This window comes from Montipora foliosa, chromosome 11 (assembly GCF_036669935.1).
Source record: "Montipora foliosa isolate CH-2021 chromosome 11, ASM3666993v2, whole genome shotgun sequence".
In the NCBI taxonomy this organism is placed as follows: domain Eukaryota; kingdom Metazoa; phylum Cnidaria; class Anthozoa; order Scleractinia; family Acroporidae; genus Montipora; species Montipora foliosa.
In genome coordinates, this window is record NC_090879.1 from 39,093,671 (window position 1) to 39,113,545 (window position 19,875).

A 19,875-nucleotide genomic window follows, 5' to 3' on the forward strand; every position below is an offset into this window, starting at 1 on the left:
TAGCCGTGGATAATAAACGTTTACCGCGGCGTTCGGAAGAGAAAATATATTAATATTTTTAAAAAAAACTTTTCCTGTCAGTTAGCGATGCGTTAGTCTAGTGGTTAAGTGAAAGGGTTATTAATCGAACATTCCCAGGTTCGATCCATCGAGTTTTCGGATTTTAAAAATAGATATTCATCACGATAGCCGCCATGTTGGATCTGCCTTTATCATGCAAATTAGCTACACACAAGTTCGAGAGGTTATAACGAACATCTTAGCCACACAGATGATCTGTTTCACGTTCATTGTATGTTTATCACCTAAGTAGTAAAATAGAATGATTACACAAGTTACTTCGGTGATTTTTTAGTCAAAATGAGCAGATAACGAAGTAGAAAGTCAAAATGTCGGAGGCAATCAAAAGATATAAAATTATTATAATAGGTACTTAACTCTAAATTTTAAACTGTACTTTTAGCAATGTAAATTCAATATTTCGGCGAGCCGATTTTCCACAATTTGCCTTTATTCCAATGTTTGCCGCCCAGCATAACACATGGCTAATTTGCATGACAATTTGAAAACCAACATGGCGGCTATCGTGAATAAGGGCTATTGACGATAATAGTCAATTTAGAGAAACTTAGGAATTGTCGATAATAGTCATTTCAGAGGTAGAGGATGGGTTGCGGCTTTTTAATTCCAAGAACTGACTTTTTTTAGGGGTGGGTATTTGCCTGCGCATATGTATTAAAGATTTCCTTGCCTTGTAGCCTTGCCATAGTAGGATTCCAACTTGGTATCTCTCCTCATTCGGAGGCTATCGCGATGACCACTAAACCACTAAGGCTACATATTTCAGTGTTTTTTTACAGAATGTTACAGTATCTTGGTCAATATCCAGTTCAAATCAGGGTCAATCAATACAAAAGACCCAGTGATAGTTGTTCACAGTTCCATAGTTCGAAAATAAAATTAGGGTGGACGTCCATCAAATGCTTCCATGACAATAGTCCTGTTCTCTTGTCGGCAGTTGAATTCGTCTCGAAAATATATGAAAAAATGTCGTTGAGGGGGGGTGTGACTGATAACCGCTGTAAAACCGTTGTTAACGGCATTGATTCCAATCAAACTAGCACTACACAAATGCTTTACAAGTTTCGGCAGCGGGGTGTCTGTTGGTTCAAGCGTCAGAGGAGCTCTTCTTAGGGCCAATGGCTATGGCTGTCCACAAGTTGACAATTTGTGAATTTCCTATGATAAAGAAGCAGTTCCCGCCCAGCCCCCTATGCTTCCTTGGGCAGATCATGGGCGAAAGAGGCATTCAGCCTGGCTTCTAGGTCAGCGGTTTTTTAAAGAAAGTACGTAATTGACACTCCACTGATTCGAGTGTTTCAGGTGACGAAGGTCATTCAGATCGTTTGAGGCATGGTAGCCGCAGAAGCAGGGGCAAGACTAAGTACTCCAGCGAAAGCGGCAATTTCAAGAGAGCGCAGTATTTTATTTGCGTAGTATTTACTTATACGTATTATGAAAAAAAATTAGTGATGATGGTTGCAACAATTGCACTGCAAAAATGGTTAGAAATATTACTTTTGTTGTACAGATTGCAAATTTTTGTATCAGACCAAATAAAAGAGGAGAGGCAAAGCAACTTTTGAGAGAAATTTCCATCAATTTTTTGGGACATCTGGAGTTGATGGCATGAACTCTGGATGGCATCTGCGGAAGAGCCTCAATCGAAGCTAACGGATGGCATCAACCAGCAAATCAGCTGCTGCTACTGCGGGGTAACCTCTTTGTCAACATTGTTTGTTGCACTCTACAGTACCACATCGTATCCGGCGTAGAGGACCACAGAGGCAATCTCATGGAGGCTCAACACCAACTAGCTTTGGTACTGTGAAAGGCATCTTGTTTGGGGTGTGATAGGCCTTAAGTCAGAACTCAAGACAATCAACGTCGATTACGACGGACAGCCATATAAAAGTTTCTACGTTGCTATTTAAATATTTAACACTTTTTCTTAACAATACCGGGAGAATTATAAAATAATGTAATTAGCCCGATGGGATGTGTTACCGAGTCATACGATAACCGGATTTAGTATATACCAAAACAGTGGATAGCGTTGAACGCGCGCGCTGATTGGCTACTCGAACTCCGGATATCCTTTGTTATTAAATTCTCATCCTCGGATAATGCAATTCTCGTGCTCTGATTGGTTCACTCAATCTCGGTTATCAGCTCATATACCTTAGTTTGACCTTATATGGTAAATGATTGCGCTTAGCGTTGCTAAACTAAAAACGTTTACGACAGAAAGCGAAATTTCTTTCGGTATAAAGCAAAAGAAAAACGTTTTTGTGGAAAGTTTGGATCACTTTCGAAGCTTAGAGATACGCGAAAAGGTAAGAAGTGTTTTTGTGATGAGCCTGCGTCTGTCTGACCACGAGGTATTACACAACATCGCATCTTCATCAACTTTTTTCGATTTCGCTAGGATTTTCTCGCTTTTTTCGCTCGTATTTCGTACTTCTAAACTTTTGGAGTTTAAGGAATTTAATAAAACAATTATTCCATTCGCGCTTGTTGGATATGAGAGTGGTTATAGCCAACTCGGCGCTACGCGCCTCGTTGGCTATTTAGCATCTCATATCCAACGCGCGCTCATGGAATAATTGTTAATTATTATTCAACACATTGTCCAAAATTTGGTCATTGCGCGCTCAATATTCTTCTTGCGTACTCAACAGATATCCTGTGATATACGTAATTTTGTGTGTCGCGGAGAAAAATGTTAGTTTTTCCAGCTTTTTTCCCCAATTAACGTAGAAAATTGTGCTTTGTCATCAATGTGCTGAATTATAAAACAATTATCCTGCTCAATCTTGAGGAATATCGCCTGATTTTAGCCAACTCAGCCTGATGTCTCGTCGGCTAAGCATCAGGCGATATTCTGCGCGATTTCGCAGGATAATTGTTAACTATTCACCTCCGAGCAATTCGCGTGTAATTTGCACCCGAACATGTTGTAATCTTTTCAGGAATAAACGAGTTAAAATCATCTTTTTGTGCTATATTATTTCACCTTTTTAGTGTATACTAAAACAACTATTCACCGAAGTGGAGGTGGCTAGTGGTGGATATTTACCTCGCCGCTTCGCTCGGTAAATATCCACCACTAGCCACCTCAACTTCGGTGAATAGTTGGCCTAACTTGGCTAAGTTGGCCTAACTTGAAATTGAAAATATGGAAGATCCAGAAGAGCGAGGGACTCGAACTCGTGCCTTTTCAGGCAATTTGCCAAAAGTTAGAATAAATTTTTAGATCTACTCATTCCAATTACTCAACGGCTGTCCCTTTTTAGTGAAATAAGGCTTGGAGTCCAGGCAAAAAACCAAAACGGTGTTTTCTTTGCAATTGGTTCACATTTCAACTCTGTATCTGAAACCTAAGAATTTCTTTTGCTAAAATTTACAGTACCAGATACACAAATTGGATATTTCGTAATACATCCTTTATTCAGGCAGCAATAACCTTTGACATTATCTTTGCATCAACATTTAGCAACGAAATAGGTCGCCAGCTCTCAATGAAGCAGCGCTCTTTGCCTCTCTTTTCGATGAGCGTTATTACAGCTTTCTTCTGTGTATTTGACATTTCACCTTTTTCAAAAGATTCATTGATACATTCAATAAAGGGTTTTTTAATTACATCCCAAAATCGTTTGTAAAATTCGATGGGGATTCCATCAATTCTAAGGTGATTTGTTCTCCTTAAAGCTATTATTTCACATTCTTCCAACGATATATTTCCTTCACACGATTGCTTTTCATTATCTAATAATTTTGGAATTTCCAGATTAGTTAAGAAGTTGTCTATCAAACTATCTCTATCTGCATAGTTGGCTCCTGATTGGTATAAGTTCATGTAGAAGTGTTTCGCCTCCAAGAGAATAATAGAAGGGTTAGTTGTTAGATAATCATTAATTTGTAGTTTTCTTATGTGTTTTTTCACCAGGTTTCTTTTTTCTAGATTCAAAGAATATTTTGAGCTTGTTTCGCCGTGCTCATACCATCGAGCTTTTGGGCGAATTATAACACCCGCTGACCTTTTCATTCACAAAGTTTAAATTTTTCTTTTAACTCAACTAGACGGGATTTATGATCTTCACTAGGATCGTCTTCAAACTTCCTTGTGGTCTCGCTAAACTCGTTCTGTAGTCGAGTTTCAGTTTAGCTTTTCTGTCTTGATTTAATCTTTGAATAGTTGATAGCATGGGATCGAATATTAAACTTTAACCAGTCCCAAATCGCCCGTTAATCCTACAAGTCTTTTTCACCTTCAGCTATCCACATTTGAAAATTATTTTTTACTTCATCAACGTAGTTTCCATTCTCAAGTAGTGAGCAATTGAATTTCCAGAACCCAGGACCATTATCACCTTTTTCAATATTACCAATACTCAGGTCAATCGCGGCGTGGTCTGTCCTAATCGCTGGCGAGATGTTGGTGGACTGTACAAAATCCTGCAGATTATTGGAGATAAGCCTATAGTCTGAACAGCAGAACACACATGGAGATTTTTTACCAGTGTAGGTCTTCATACTAGGGTTTCTAATCCTCCATATATCAATTAAATCCAATTCGCTTTGCATGCATATAATTCTCTCCACCACAGCTCTTCGTGGAGATAGGACACCACCTTTTTCATCGAGCGAGGGATCAATGGGGCAATTAAAATCACCACCAACAATTATATTTTCTTCATCATCTAGGTTGTTATCGCAGATCAACTTTTGAATGGTTCACAAAAAAGTCAACAAGTCTTTATTATTATTATTATTATTATTATTATTATTATTATTATTATTATTAAACAATATTTTGCCTCCCCATTCATTTCTCCATTGAGATTCTAGTTGTCTCTTGCAAAAAGACAAGGTGAGACTTTTTTCGTCGACACCATAAAAACATTATTCTCCTTTATTGGAAATTAGTTATGCCCCTCACATTCGAAGAGGTTAATTTGAATAATTCAGGAAACACTTAAACAAGATTTGGAGAAATCAGAAAAAAATAATGTTATGAACCTCATGTTTTGGGACCGCAGAAAGACGTTTATGACTATGGATTGATAGAATTGAGAACAGAATCTCATGCTGGCGCATGCAATAAGACTGCCTGTGGATAATGAAATAAACCAGAAACAAAGCGTATCACTATCAGGAAGAATTACATTTTTGGTGGCATATAAACAGTAGTGTTGCACATGTAAAACAGACATTAATAGAAAAAGAACAAAAAAACAAACTTTACCTACACTTTGAAAAATCATTGCACCTGACAATAAAAAAAAAAAAAGAAAAATAGCAGAGATGGACGCCTCATGATACTAAGAGGGTACTATTTGAATTGCCTATAGATTATCTAGATTTTCCTCAGAGAAGATTCGGATAGTAGTACCATCTGGGGACGTTTTAGCAAAAATCTTACCATCCATTGTCCAAACGCTGAACGGAGTACTTTCTCTTCTTCGTCTGTTGGCTTCATTTACGAGTCCTCGTCTGTACATCGTCAGGTTCTCGTTAAGGGAAATACCTCGTTTTATCTCGCTGGAATATCCTGGCAGGGAGGAATGTGACTGTCACATTTGAAGGAGACAAATTCCCACAGTTTAGTCAGCTCCCTAAAAGTACTTTTTTATGCGAGGTTTGCATCCCTTCCCAGAAGTGGGTCGTTCAACATGGTAGGGCCCATCCAAGCCTAAGGTGTAGAACCCAAGCTTCATTGGATGCCATTATGGCAGGTACCGCCACATTGAAGTTTACAGGTCTAATGCAAGTCAGAGAACATGCCAACTCTGAGTGCCACAGACACGCAATACAATTTTTCGCCGCAACAGATGACACCACACATGTATTAAGAGAGTATTCCCAACAACAATCTCTGGATGGTAAGAGAAAATCAAGTGCTCAACAGTCCATCCGCAAGTTCTCCTGTCCTATTAACGAGAAGAGATCTCCAGATCGTTTTCAGCAATCTAAGAAAGGAAAAATTGCGTGCCATCATCTATGGGATCCGGAGGTCGTTAAACACTTTGTCGATAAGCGCCAAATCAGACGTCTGACAGCAAAATCCATCTTCCAGCGCCAAGTCAATAGGGGTGAGATATCATGCTTTCGCACCATAGAAGGACACGAAAAGTGTCGTGATTATAAAACCTGGAGGAATGTGCATCCTGTGGACGCAAAAGATGTACTTGAAAAGGCCAACAACAGCTTCCCGTCTATTTATGTGCCAATGAGGTGCACCATAGATCTCTATGGCCGAAGTGTGCAAATTGACGGCAGCATTAAAAGTGTTGAACCACCTTGTACTGGTGAAGCGTTGTCTCAAGGTGAAGGCCCTTATACGTGCAGCAGTTTTTGCAAGCAAATGTGAGAATTAAAAGATTTTATGAGACACAGAGAGAAAGGACAGTTAAAAGGTACACAGGACAGGATTGGAATTTGTGGGTTCAACCAACGTTACGCCAAAAGACATGAACTTCAAAGTTCTCTTTAAGACTGAGATGAGACCAAGAAAGGATGCAGAAAGAAACGTTATGAAACTGTCCAGAGTCAAGCTGTCTTCAAATGAGTGGGAAAGATTTTTCATGGATGCGTGTCTGAGTTGTGATGAGGAAAAATTGATTCTCGACCGTATCCGGCTGTTCAAAATGGGCGTGTCAGATTCAAATCCAATCCAAATGACTGTGATCCGAAATTTAACGCCAAAGCTGGCCAAACGAAATAACAATCACTTCCTGGAGTTGATAAAGGACATAAGTGGTCTATTCAGAAATGAACTTGGCTCCACTAATTACTTATTGTTAGCTGACATGTTTGGATTGGGGAGTAATACTACAGCTTCAACTCACGGGAAAGAAGAGCGACCTGATGCAGGAATTAATCATAAGGTACACGAACACGCAGCACATCGTTACAACGGTTTCCAAGTAAATGAGGCTAGTGATGAGGCTCCAAGCTTGAGATTCCTTCAACCGCGTTTATCAAATTCGGGCGAAGTTGTCATTTTAGGGAAAGCTTGGAAACCTGACGTAGAAAACTGGAGAAATGAGATCAACAAAATTCCGCGTAGAGAACGCTCAAAAGGTGACAAAGATGATTTTGATGCGCTTAAGAGGTTGGTCAACCAACTCCTCGAAAGTCACCAACTTGCAAAAAATGTCTCAATCCACAAGTTTACAGCCTTGGCATCGTTTGACAAGCCAACAATGAATCACAGTTTGTGGCCAAGCATCGACAAAGGATACAGGGCAAGTCATCCCTTGAGATACTGGGAGGAGTTAAGAAACCTTTTCTACTACACAGATTCAGGGAATGTCCGTCAAGTGCCTATAAATCGTTTGACATACTCCAGTGATTCTGCTGGTTTCTCATTATCAGCTGCTCATAAGTTGATGAAGCCAACAAAGCAAGAAGTAGAAGATGGTGTAGTCTTTCTGGGATTAGGAGTAGAAGGAGAAAGATTCCTTGCCCCGTACTACTGGCACCTTTCTGCGATAGCTTGCCTTGACTACGACCATGAACAGAGATTGTTCCTTAAAACCTGAAGTACGAGACAAGAGAGTTGACATTGGGAAGAAGGCGGACGGACTATAGGACTGGCAAATTTGAATCAACATCTTTATTTGGAAGAAAGAGAAAGCACAAGATCTATCCCGATGCTGCTCGTGTTGTTTCAAACAAAAAGAGGAGAACTTGTATAGAGGAATCAAAGAACAGTGTAAAGAAGGGAAAAGAGATGACTCAGTCTAAGAGCATCTTCTTTTCGCAAGGACGAAATGCAAGAGATCAAACCGATAAATGTTCACGAGGGAAAACCTGGCTATTCTTCCTTATCTACGATGCAAGACAGCGACACTGACACCACAGAAAGTCAAGACATCGCACCTAAAAGCTCAAAATCTAGGCCTTTTCAACCAACGGTTAGCAGATCAGAATCTCCCAAAAAACAGCACGAGACCATGGATCAACAGACCAGGAAGATGCCGTGTAAAGTCGCTGAAGACGATAAACTGCCACGCCAAAAGAAGAACAGAGGCTCAAGTTGCAACAGCAAGAAAAACGCTGATGACAACAAGACATCACCCAAAGACAGGAAAGAGGGACCCTGAAAGAAGAAAAACTTTATTAGAACAAAAGACAAGGGAAAGGCTTTCCGTTCCTCTTTAGACCCAATGCATGATGGCAACGATAGCGAAACCGTTGTTTTACCTCCTTCGCCTCAGAAATCGAACTCTGCATTGCCGTCAAAGACTTCAAATATGGCCACCTACGCGAATGAAAGACAATCAGAGTTTCTTACTAATTCCTATGTCAAAGGTGAGGAAAGGTCTGTTCAAGCGACCAAGAAGAATTCTTCAAGAGTCATAAATGTACATGATAATCCTGCTGACGAAATGGCGTTGGAAATGGGAATTATGGGGGAAGTGCTTCGACGCAATGACAATTTTTGTTTTCCAAGGCCAAGGGCGGATCTAGGATTTTGGCTAGGGGGGTGCACATGTCAGACGGAAATGCACAGGAAGCCCATTCTTTATATGTTAGACACTGTATAATACATGCTTTTAAGAGGGTTAGGGCTGTAGTATGATAAATCTGTAAATGATGAGGCAAATAAAAATCTAACTTAATGCAGTTTTTGTGCTTTTTAACTAAAACGGTTTTTTTTGTAACCGAGGGGGGCGCACGTGCACCCAGTGCACCTCCCTTAGATCCGCCCACGAAATTCCGTGACGTTGATGAAACTTTGGCGACGTTTCCACTGAGCAGCAACAAAAGTGTGTACTTACAGACCCTCTAAGAGTAAGCAAACTACCGCCACAATCTGTTCTTTTGGACATAGAGTTTTTCTAATACGAAAAGAGCCTTTGTCAATAACTCGAGAATGATTGAAACTCCCTCTAATGCGATGACCGAAAGACCACGCATGTTTCGCAATGTTTGACCCATTAGCACATGTTTTTACATTCGTAACGTGTTCGGGTTTCAAAGCAACGGCCAGTTTCACCGATATAACACCAATCACAATCGGCACAGGGTATTTTATAAACCACGTTGGGTTGGTGTTCAATAGGTGGTCTGAATTTAGGAGAGAGGAATTCTTGTTGCAAAGTCTTGAGGGGCTTATTTTAGGGGTTGCGTGACACCATTGATGAAAGAAAGGACGGCAAAACCGTTAGGTTTCTCTTGAGGCGCAAGCCATTTAAAGAACATACCAACCAATTCTTCAGGTGAAGGGATGGCATGTGTGGGTGGTTTGGAAAATTTCCGCTTTAAGATATTGGAAATAACAAAGAAGGGATAGTTGTTGGCTCGTAGAGCATCAAAGACGTGATTGATTTCGGTATTTTTTCCTTGCGGTGTACTTGGGAGTTTAATTGCGCGGTGTAGGAGGGTCTGAGCTGTGCTGATCTTGTGGCGTTTGTCGTGGTGAGAAGAAAAGTCTAAATATCTGTCCGTGTGAGTTGCTTTGCGGTAAACATCAATAGTGATCGTGTTATCTTTGCGAGAAACCAAAGTATCCAAGAAGACGATCTGTTGGTCAGATTCCTTCTCAATAGTGAATGAGATGTGTGGACCGATGGAATTAAGTGTAGTATGGAAAGAGTTAACAGCGTTTCTTTTGATGATACAGAAGCGGGGAAGTTGCGGGGTTGCTGTCCTTTGCACCATCCGGGGTTTTTGTAATGGAAAAAGAAATGGATTTTCTTGGTCATACAAAGACGCGCCACGCTTGCGTTTGGAATTATAGGTTCTTGGTCTCTCACCCTGATTAAAAAACGTTGCTTTTGTGTCAATTTATTTCGTGAAATTCGCGCCTCCCTGTGTCGATGGATCAGTGTTCTGCTACCTTTTAAATAATCATCATGCCAGTCGGCCAAAAAGGGAGCATCGAAAAAATGAGGACTTTCCTTGTCATCTCATTATTTCAACATTGGAACAGAATATGGGGTATTTGCTTGTTTGAGTGCATTTCTTCCGTTCAATGATCAATGGATTTCACTACATCACGAAAGACTTCTGCACTTGCCTTTACCCCACCGTTCATGAAACATTTCTTCTTCCGTTAACGAGACACTGTTCCTTGTTGACACCTGCTCGTACGCACGTATAGCGTTGTTTGTTAGGCATTTGCTCTGAAAAAGAGAGAGCCTTTAGTGACATCTGCAAATACTATATCGTTTATCGTAAATTTCCTCTACCGTCAAAAAGAGATTTAATGTACCTTAAATGACTCCTGCATGTACTTTGCCTTTCAACGTACAAATGATTTCCTCTGCCCTCAACCAAATGCATTTCGTCTGCCGTCAACTAAATGCCATGCCAAAAAGAGACAAGCATATTCTGCGTCGTTCATCATACATTTCCTTTTCCGTCAAAGAAATACTGCGTACTACGTCTTTCATCATGCAGATATTTCTTTGCCGTACTACGTCATTCATCAGATATTTACTTTGCCGGTAACTGAAGAAATACCCCTCCTTGTCGGCACTTGCGTGCACTGTGCCGTTCATAAGCCTGGCCATTTCCTCTACCATCAACCAACTACCGAAAGACATGCATATATTGTCAGTGTATTGTGCCGTTCATCTTACGTTACCTCTGGCGTCAAAGACGTATACGCAGCGTGCCGTTCATGCTACATTTCCTGTGCTATCGAAGAAAGACTGTTCTTTATTGTTACCTGCACGCACTGGGCCGTTCATCATACATTTCCTCTTCCCTCCAAAAATACGGCGTACTACGTCGTTTATCAGGTATTTCCTTTGCCATTAAAGAAAAACTATACCTTACTGTCACCTCCGTGCAGTGTGCCGTTCGTCAGACATTTCCTCTACCATCGACCAAACTCCATGGCAAAAAGAGACTTTCATATATTGTGCCCTTCATCATACATTTCCTCTGCCGTCAAAGAAGACTGCGTACCACGTCGTCCATCAGACATTTTCTTTGCCGTCAAAGAAAGACTGTGCCTTATTGCCACCTGTACGCACCGTGTCGTTCATCATACATTTCCTTTGCCATCAAAGAAATACTGCGTACTGCGTCGTTCATCATGCAGATATTTCCTTTGCCGAAAAAAAAAACCTGCGTTTTGCTGGCACCTCCGTGCACTGTGCCGTTCATCAGACATTTCCTCTACAATCGACCAAATACCATTGCAAAAAGAGACCTCTATATACCGTGCCGTTCATCATACATTTCCTCTGTTGTCAAAGAAGTATACTGCCTACTACGTCATTCATCAAACATTTCCTTGCCGTAAAAGAAAGATCTAATTTGCCCTAACGGGCACCTGCACGTCCTTTGCCGTTCATCAGACATTTCCTCTGACGTTAACCAAAGACCATTTCAAAAGACACCTAAATACTGACTGTGTCGTTCACCATAATACTCTTGCTACGTCGTTAATCAGACCTTTCCTCTGCCGTAATTGTCCTAACTGGGACCCTTCATATACTGTGCCGTTCATCAAGCTTTTCCTTTGCCGTCAACAAAAGATTTAGTTTGTCGTACCTGGGACCCTGCATATACTGTACATTTCATCAGATATTTCTCGTGAAATCAAAGAAAGACGTCATAATGCCAAAGAAAGACCGTGCCTTTCTGGCACCTGCATGTACGGTGCCGTTACGCAGATATTTTCTATGCCGTCAACGAAAGACTGTGCACTGCTGTCTCCCATTAAAAAAAACATTCTCAACAATAAATATTGAAATCGCAAATATTAAGTAACGACTGGGTAAGATTGAGTAGGGTATCGTAAATTATCAAGATCGAGGACTATCAGTGTTATTCACCGAAAGCCGAAATGAATGATAGTGTTTCCAGAGATCTTGAATAATAGAATGTCACTTACACAATGATGCGTTCATTCAAAATGCGCTTGAATAAACTTAACAGGATGCTTCCAATATCGACTGCGGATAATGGATGTATCCTGTCACAAACTCGTTCCCAGGACCTTTCCCTTCGTTTTAGAGTGGAAGAGCTTCCAGTAACGAGGTTGATCCTGTCAACTTCATATGCTACTGTGACTTACTCTCGGCCATTCATGCAAGGGCGGTGAGGAAATGCATAATAATGATGTGGTCATGGCGTGACCACATCACGCCTATTTTAAAGCAATTATATTAGTTACCTGTAAATCAGCGTATAAAGTTTAAAATCTTGGTAGTTGCTTTTAAATGTTTCAGTGGCTCAGGGCCTGTATACCTTTCTGATCTTATTAGTCACTATAAGAATACTCGTAAACTTCGTTCGTCTAATTTCAGTAACTTAGTCATCCAAGATTTAACTTAAGGAGATCATATGTTTGCGGCGTAGAATTGTCTTCTGCTTAATTTCGAACGATAACAAGTCCTCCTTGAGTCGGCGACAGGCTTTCGTATCATGAAATTCACGTCTACTGAGCTTGAAATCAAGGAACTTGGGGAAGAATCGAAACAACTTGCACTTTTGTAGAAAGCCAATATCCAATGTAACTTTGTTGAAACGTGAAAGATCTCTTTCGTAATTTCTAACCAATTTAAAACATATGATGTCTGTTGAATCCATTCTGTCCACGCTGATAACTTAAGGAGGCTAGAAATAGTTTCTCCTTTTTTTAAACAGATCAATATATTTTGTCCTTAGATACAGTTAGGGTAATCATATCAAGACGAAATTTGGCCAGGGTATTTAGTACTCATCATAAATTTCTCACATCACATTTTCCTCCAAAATAACGTTACTATGGAAACGATATAAGGCATTTCTTTGAGTCTTAAAATTAAGATATATTGCCTTTTTTTGAAAAAATGGGATGGTGAAATCTTTCCATTCAGCGTTACCAGATAACGTTAGAAATAATCTCTAAAATATTTAAAATTCAACAACATCTGTAGGTCAGTTTTTCAGAAAAATCAGTTTTTTCAAGATGTGTCTCTAGTTTGTTTTTTCACCAACAAAATTTTTTAAATTTGAAACACAAACGTTATAAAATAATCTAAGCTAACAAGCAAAAAATGAACAAAAAAAATCACCGTCTGGAAGCAGAGATATAAACGAGTAAAGTTGCAAAATCAGGAAAAATGAGGGGGTTACAAGATCAGCATTTACGCATGCGTAACCGGCTCATTCGAGTGCACGCGCGAGTTGAGCTACAGGCCAACACAAACGGATTTACATGTGTAAGTGACCATTAAACCGTTTGTGTACAATTTCCGTAGTTTTCGTGAATAGGAGATGTCTATTTATATTCCTTATATATAGGAAATAGGAGAAAGGTGAGCGAAATTAGCGGTATTTGTTTATTTTTGGTGACCCACTTTGAATCATGAGCTGCGCGAGCAGCTTACGAATTGCGTGTGTGGCTTACGCGCGCGCGCTCAGCTGAAAGGCCGTAGGGCCTTTTTAGTCGCGGCACCTTTTCTCTAGAATACACTTCCTATTCAATTTAAATCTAAACTGAGTTTAGATGTACATAATTGAGTAAATAATTAGATTTCGGATTTCTTAAGTTGGTTGATGTAATTAAGTTCTTTTTCATTCAGGTATATATATATATATGTTACAGGTAAATTTGAAATTCAGATTGAAATGATTTCCACCTAGGTAAATTTAATTTTAAACTAGGTTGAAATTGAAAGTAGGAAACATCAACAAAAAGTTCATCAATTGTTAGCAAGTACGTGTATATTGCTAGGTAGTAAATCAGTAAGGAGATGTAGTTAACGTACGTTTTTCATGAGTTAGTCTATTTTAACGCCTTTGGTTGTTATGAAGTCTAAGCACTGATTTTAAATGGATGGGGTTAGGCTTACTGTGCATGATAACTAATTCTGCTTTTTTTGTCTCTTAGAGCAGCAGAAAAACAAAACCTTGTTTAATAAGAATTACCTTCATGTGATTTTGTTTTATTTTTATTTTTCTGGTTTTTGGAAGAAAAAATACAACTGACTTTTTAGAAGGTTGATTATTGAATGATGTACAGTTACTTGTACAAAATTAATGTAATTCATTATAAAACCCATTTGTGGTTATAAGTACTTGAACAATCAAATTCAAAGTTTTTTTTCTGGTAGTCCACAAAGTTTGTAACCTTTATTAAACAGTCGTTACTTGCATTTAGTTGAACAATGAAAAGTCATTTCCTTGTTTTTGCACCTCTTGTACATGTGTCACTGGTCAAGTGCCTTTTTGCATGCGGCAGTGGAACTTATTGTTTTATCGGCGTGTCTTCAGTAATTTGTAGTCTGTTTGGTGTGCATGCAATCTAAGTGTTAATAATTCCAAATTTGGTTACAACTTTCATAAATCCATGTTCAATTTCAATTACTTTACCAAGAAGTGTGTTTGGTTGTAATGGACTTTTGTCCACTAATTGATTTTTATTTTGACAAAGTTGTTGACTTCGAATGAAATAGTATTGGGTTTGCTTGTTGTCATTTTGTTGTTGTATTTTCTTTGTGTGTTTCTTGCTTTTTCCTGTTGAGGTGTCCTTATCTCCTTTGTTGACTTGATAAGTGAATAACAAGCACGTTTAGGTTCTTCTTCTTCTTCTGAATCAGTATTTTGTGAAATGATCAATCATGTGGAGAATCCAGTTTTTGTTTGCGATGACATTAACATGTACATGGTAAGTTTCTAAGGTCCATTAGGTCCATTTGCTAATGTGTTAGGAATTCTCTTGGTTGAATAGGGGCTAGCAGAGGCTGTTTTTGCCTGCTGGTGATCGAGTTTTGTTCTTTGTGTATCGAGCAGAGTGACACAAAGAGTTGTATTACTCGTTGGGATACTACTGATTTTGAACAGTTTCCTTTCCGTTCTTGGATAATATTTTGCCACCCTCCAGTTTCCATCCTTTTCTTTTGATAATTGCTACGTCTTGACTTGTCAGATTTGTTCTGTCCTTGCTCTCTTCGCATTACGTGTTTCTAATCACGTTACTGCATCGTTGTAAAACTTGTCGTCAATAAAAAGGGTTATTTCGCTTGCTTTTGTCTTTTTGGAAGCTTTGACTTCCCCTTATTATTTTTGGTAGGATATCTCTGAATCAACACAACTTGTGTTAGCCATTTTACGTAACATTTTACGAACCGTACAGGGCCACGCATTGCGCACGAGTAAACTTTTGCATAATTTACTATGACCGAGAAGAGTCTGGGCCCGCTTGCACCAGACGCTGCCCCAAGTACAGGAACAGGAAAACAGAAGGGGGTAAAACCTTTTTAATATCATCAATCTTATTATGGAATTCCTTACCTGTGAAAATAAGATCCAGCGAAAGTGCCAACTCTTTCAAACCCAAATATATTGACTACGTCAAGGAGAGGTACGCTAATATTGACCATATATTTGTGTATTTATATATATATATACATCCTTTTATTCATTGTAACTTTTCCTTGTTATAATTTAGGTGAGGGCCTCAGGTTTCTCAGTCTATAAGTGTTTTCCCTCGTTAAATAAAGTTATTTGTTTATAAGGTTTCCTTGTCATGGTTGCAGAAAGAGCAATAATAGTTTAATAGTTTTATCATTAGTGCACAAAATTGTATTTAGGACTTTATTATATTGAAATGCCTTTAGTAAGGCTCACAAGTGACAGTATGTGGAAGATGATAAGACTTTTCGAGTTGATCTTTAGTAATATTAAATTCCCGTTGCAAGTTTATACCATTGTTTGGAAGGCGAACCTTAGCGCCAACTAAGAGGATGTAATAGTGTTTTAATGTTGCTTTAGATACATCAAATACGCATTCAGAATGTTTGAAAGAAGGTTTTGATGGATCGAAAGTAACACTGGAATCGAGATTTCTCAATTTGGGCGGTATAGAATTGCAGAATTCGGTCCATGTTAAAAAGTTACTTTTATCTATTAGTGAAGTGATCCTACGTCAAAGTGAAGATCGTTTACACAGATGGTACCAGCTCTAAAATACTGTCTATAATAAACAGGTTTGTTATCGATTATTACCTCCTTATTATTCCAAATGATAAATTGCAAATCCTTTTACTCTGCGAAACTTTCACGAAAATCGGCCCACCACTGTAATAGTTCCCGATAATTTTTAGAAGTGATTCTACATGGACCATATTGTAGTTACAATCATGAAATGACTCACATGAAGCCACCATTTCTCCTTAAAATATATTGAAGATACGATTTCCATGTGCAAACTGGGGGTGAAAATTCTTCTCATCCAACCAAGTCTTAAGGCTTTAATCTGGGAGTCTAAATCTTTCATTCTTAAGCCCTCTTCTCTATAATCGTTTATTGTCGACAATCTTGTCACTTTATCGACACCCTTCCATAAAAACTTGAACAGTAGCCGATTTACTTCCTTGATACTATATGTGGGTGTAGGTAATAGCGAAGAAATATACCCGAGCAGGAGCCCGTGGCTCCTGACACGAGCATGAGATTTTTCCAAAAATTGAAAGTCCTCTTGATGACCAGATATTTATAAGTTTTTGAATTTTTACAATTGTTATCTCTCTAAATTTTTTTTCGTAGAGCAGAGTATTGTCATAAGTAAAGAAAACCCCTAACGCTTTTATTGGTTCGTTCGGCCATTTGATGCCAAGTGGTTTGCTCTCGCTTTTCTTTAGTGAGCCAAGCCATAACGCCTCTGTTTTTGAACTATTTACTTTTAGACCTGATAGAATCTCAAAATGACCCAAAGCTTGAAATAAAACATGAGCAGAATCGGTATCTGAGAGGACAACTGTTGTGTCATCTGCAAGTTGAAGTACTTTTGCCTCAACGTCCCCTATTTTAATACCTTTAACGAGATGCTTCCGTGAAGCATACACTGGGTTGCCTGTGGTACGTGTTACAGAAAATCAGAAGGCGCTGAATTGTGTGGTATTGAACTACAGTATTCCAGTCTCTGAAGAATAACAAATAAAAGAGAAGCGAGAAACATTGGCTTCTGGGCTGACATGTTGATAATTTTCAAGTTCCCTCCATACTTCTTTTCACCACAAGTTTAAAGTGCCCCTGTGACCAAAAAATCAATTCATATTTTTCTTTGGATCTCAAAATTATGTTAACAAAACACTAAGTGACCCACGTTTTAAGCCTTGATTTCAAAAAGACACCTCTTTATTTTAACTGTAATTGTCCTATTTAATGGTCCGCCATTACTAACATTATGTTCTTGAGAGAGCTGGATCGAGGAGAAAATGACGTCAAAGGCTCACTAGTTTAAGAATGCAATACGTGTGTATGCCGCAGAATTAATATGCAGCACGGGGGTTTTGGGCTTTCAGACTTTTAAACTCACGCTTTGCATATATAATAAGCTGCGTTCACTCGCTGAAATTTTAAGCTAGTGAGCCTCTGACGTCACTTTTCCCTGGATCCAACCGTCTGAGGTCCAATCGGTCAGGCTTGAACGTGAGTAATGGCGGACCGTGAAATCCAAAACTTACACTCAAAGTAAACGGCCTTTGGATAAAAATCAAAGCTCAAAATTTTGCCAGTCAGGTGTTAAGCAAACACACTTTCAAAATCTGAAGGAAAAAAGGAAGTGTTTTTTTTCATCTGAGGGGCACTTTAAGCGTGCCCTCTGAGCATCTCACAGCCTTGTAATACCTAAGTTCACTGAAGTTAATCGCTATCCAGCGGGGTTAGTGTTTGGATGGGAGACCAAAACAATATGACGGAAGCATCGGACCGAAAATACTATCAACGCTAACAAATGCGAACTCAGCTTACTTTATGCAAAACAAGAACATCATTCCAAAAGCTTATTCTAGGCAAAAAGTAGGTTATGGAGGTAATTTTGAGAGTGGAAATCAAGGTTACGCGGCAGACGGCAAATACAAACTCACGATTTAATTCAGTTAACACACCAGAAAGACGCTAACCTCATTTTGACAAGAAAATGCTTTACTATCGCCATAAAAACTATCCAGTTAAGCTCGCATATCATAAAACATGATGAATTCATAAAGGTCACCTTTTCCAGCGAACAATCTTTTGAAACAAACAACATATTTGCTATTAGAGGCAAAAACCCCTTCTATTTCATTACGTGCGTGAAGAGAAGAAACTCAATCGTGTCAAATATGCGCAATATTGCAACAAACTAAATTTCAGGATCAAACCGTTTCCATGAAGAACCTTTTCCTTCAATAATGAAGGCTGTTACATTTCCAATTATTTTTTTTACCTGAAGATTGTGCAGAGTTGATCACAGATCCACGTAAGGTATTAGATTCGTTCAATCGTTCTCTGTCTTTGTTGAACTCGTAAGTTACCAGAGAATTTTCCATCTGGTTTCAGTGTTCTACATAACAGCACACTTAGTTAAATATTATTTTAGAAATACAACTCACTTTGATTTCGGCTCGACGGGCGATAGATTGTTGTCGAAGTCCATTACTCGTCGCTTTTGAGATTCCAGGTGTTGGTTTTTCACCGCCTGTCTAGTTTATCCAACTGACTTTCCATTATTGAGCTCCATAAGGGTATATTTTGTTTAAAGATCCACTAAAACGCCATTCGCGTTACATGACTTTCGACGCCATTGCAGGTTAAGTTTATCATTCCACTGTGTCCACCAGAGAAATCTACGCATTTCCACTACCCTCTCTATCCTAAAGAAAATACGAGCAGAAGGCTCTATGCACAAAGATACCACTTAGCAGGGGAGTGACAGGCAAGACTTTTACCGACACGGAAAAAACGACGAAATGAAACGCAGATTCCGACTGAGTTTGCCATACTGGCAACCCAGTAATTAGTCGGGCGACCGACTCTAGGTTTACCAGTGTATTTCTTCGCAAATGTCCGTCACGTGCAATGGGCAATACCGCAGATATGTAGTGAAGGCGCAATGTTCATTTCGCTTCATTTTCATTTCTCTTCGATAACCTTAGAAGTGATTCTCTGTGATGGTAGGCATACATTACAGGTAAAGCAGAAGCGAGTTACGGTGTTAGGTCCAATACGCTCAAACCACTTACAGACTGTTCGTGGTAGACCCACATCAAAACACGAAAATGAGCGTCCATTTCGAAAGGCGTCGTTCCGCGAACTCTTGGTAAATATCTCAAATGTTGCTATCAATCTCTTACAAGTTCTAAAGAGATCAGTTGAGCAGTCATTGAGTACAAAGTATGTGCAAACTATGACTAGCAATGACAGAAGTACATTAAGGAACTTCACTCGAAATTTTGACGCTGATATTTCTGATATTTGATAGTCAGAATAATAGAACGGAGGACAACAACGACAACAAGAAATCCGTCACTTACCGAAGCGAAGATGCAAGTAACTTCTTTAATTTTATGACTGTCATGATCATTATTTCATATATTTTGCACAATGCATCAAGTGGATTATCAGTTCTATCAATTTCTCTTTGTACTGCATTAGTTTTCTGTGTAATCATGTACGTTCGCATGTTGTATACGATTGCGTTACCAACACGAGCAATGTTGAATGTCCTGGGAAAATGTGATGTCAACATGATGGCGTAGTGAAAATAAAATATAGAGAGGAATTGAGATCTCGTAATGCTAAATTTGTGTATTGTAATCATAACCGTGTTGTACGTGAATGCCATGTGTCGAGATGTCGTGATCGCGAAGTAGGTAGGATTCCTGTGAAGAAGCTGAAACGTCTGTCGCAGAAAAGCAGAAAACTGAGGGTATTTGTGTGGAAAAGATTTTTAAGATCACTCCTTTGCTGCGTTCGGTTCTGTAGAAATGAGCGCATTAGGTCTAGACTGTTGTCGTCTAGCCCATAGATGCGCAGTTTCTCAGTGAGTAGGGCGTGGTTAACAAGATCGAATGCCTTCTGGAAATCGGCCAGAAGTAA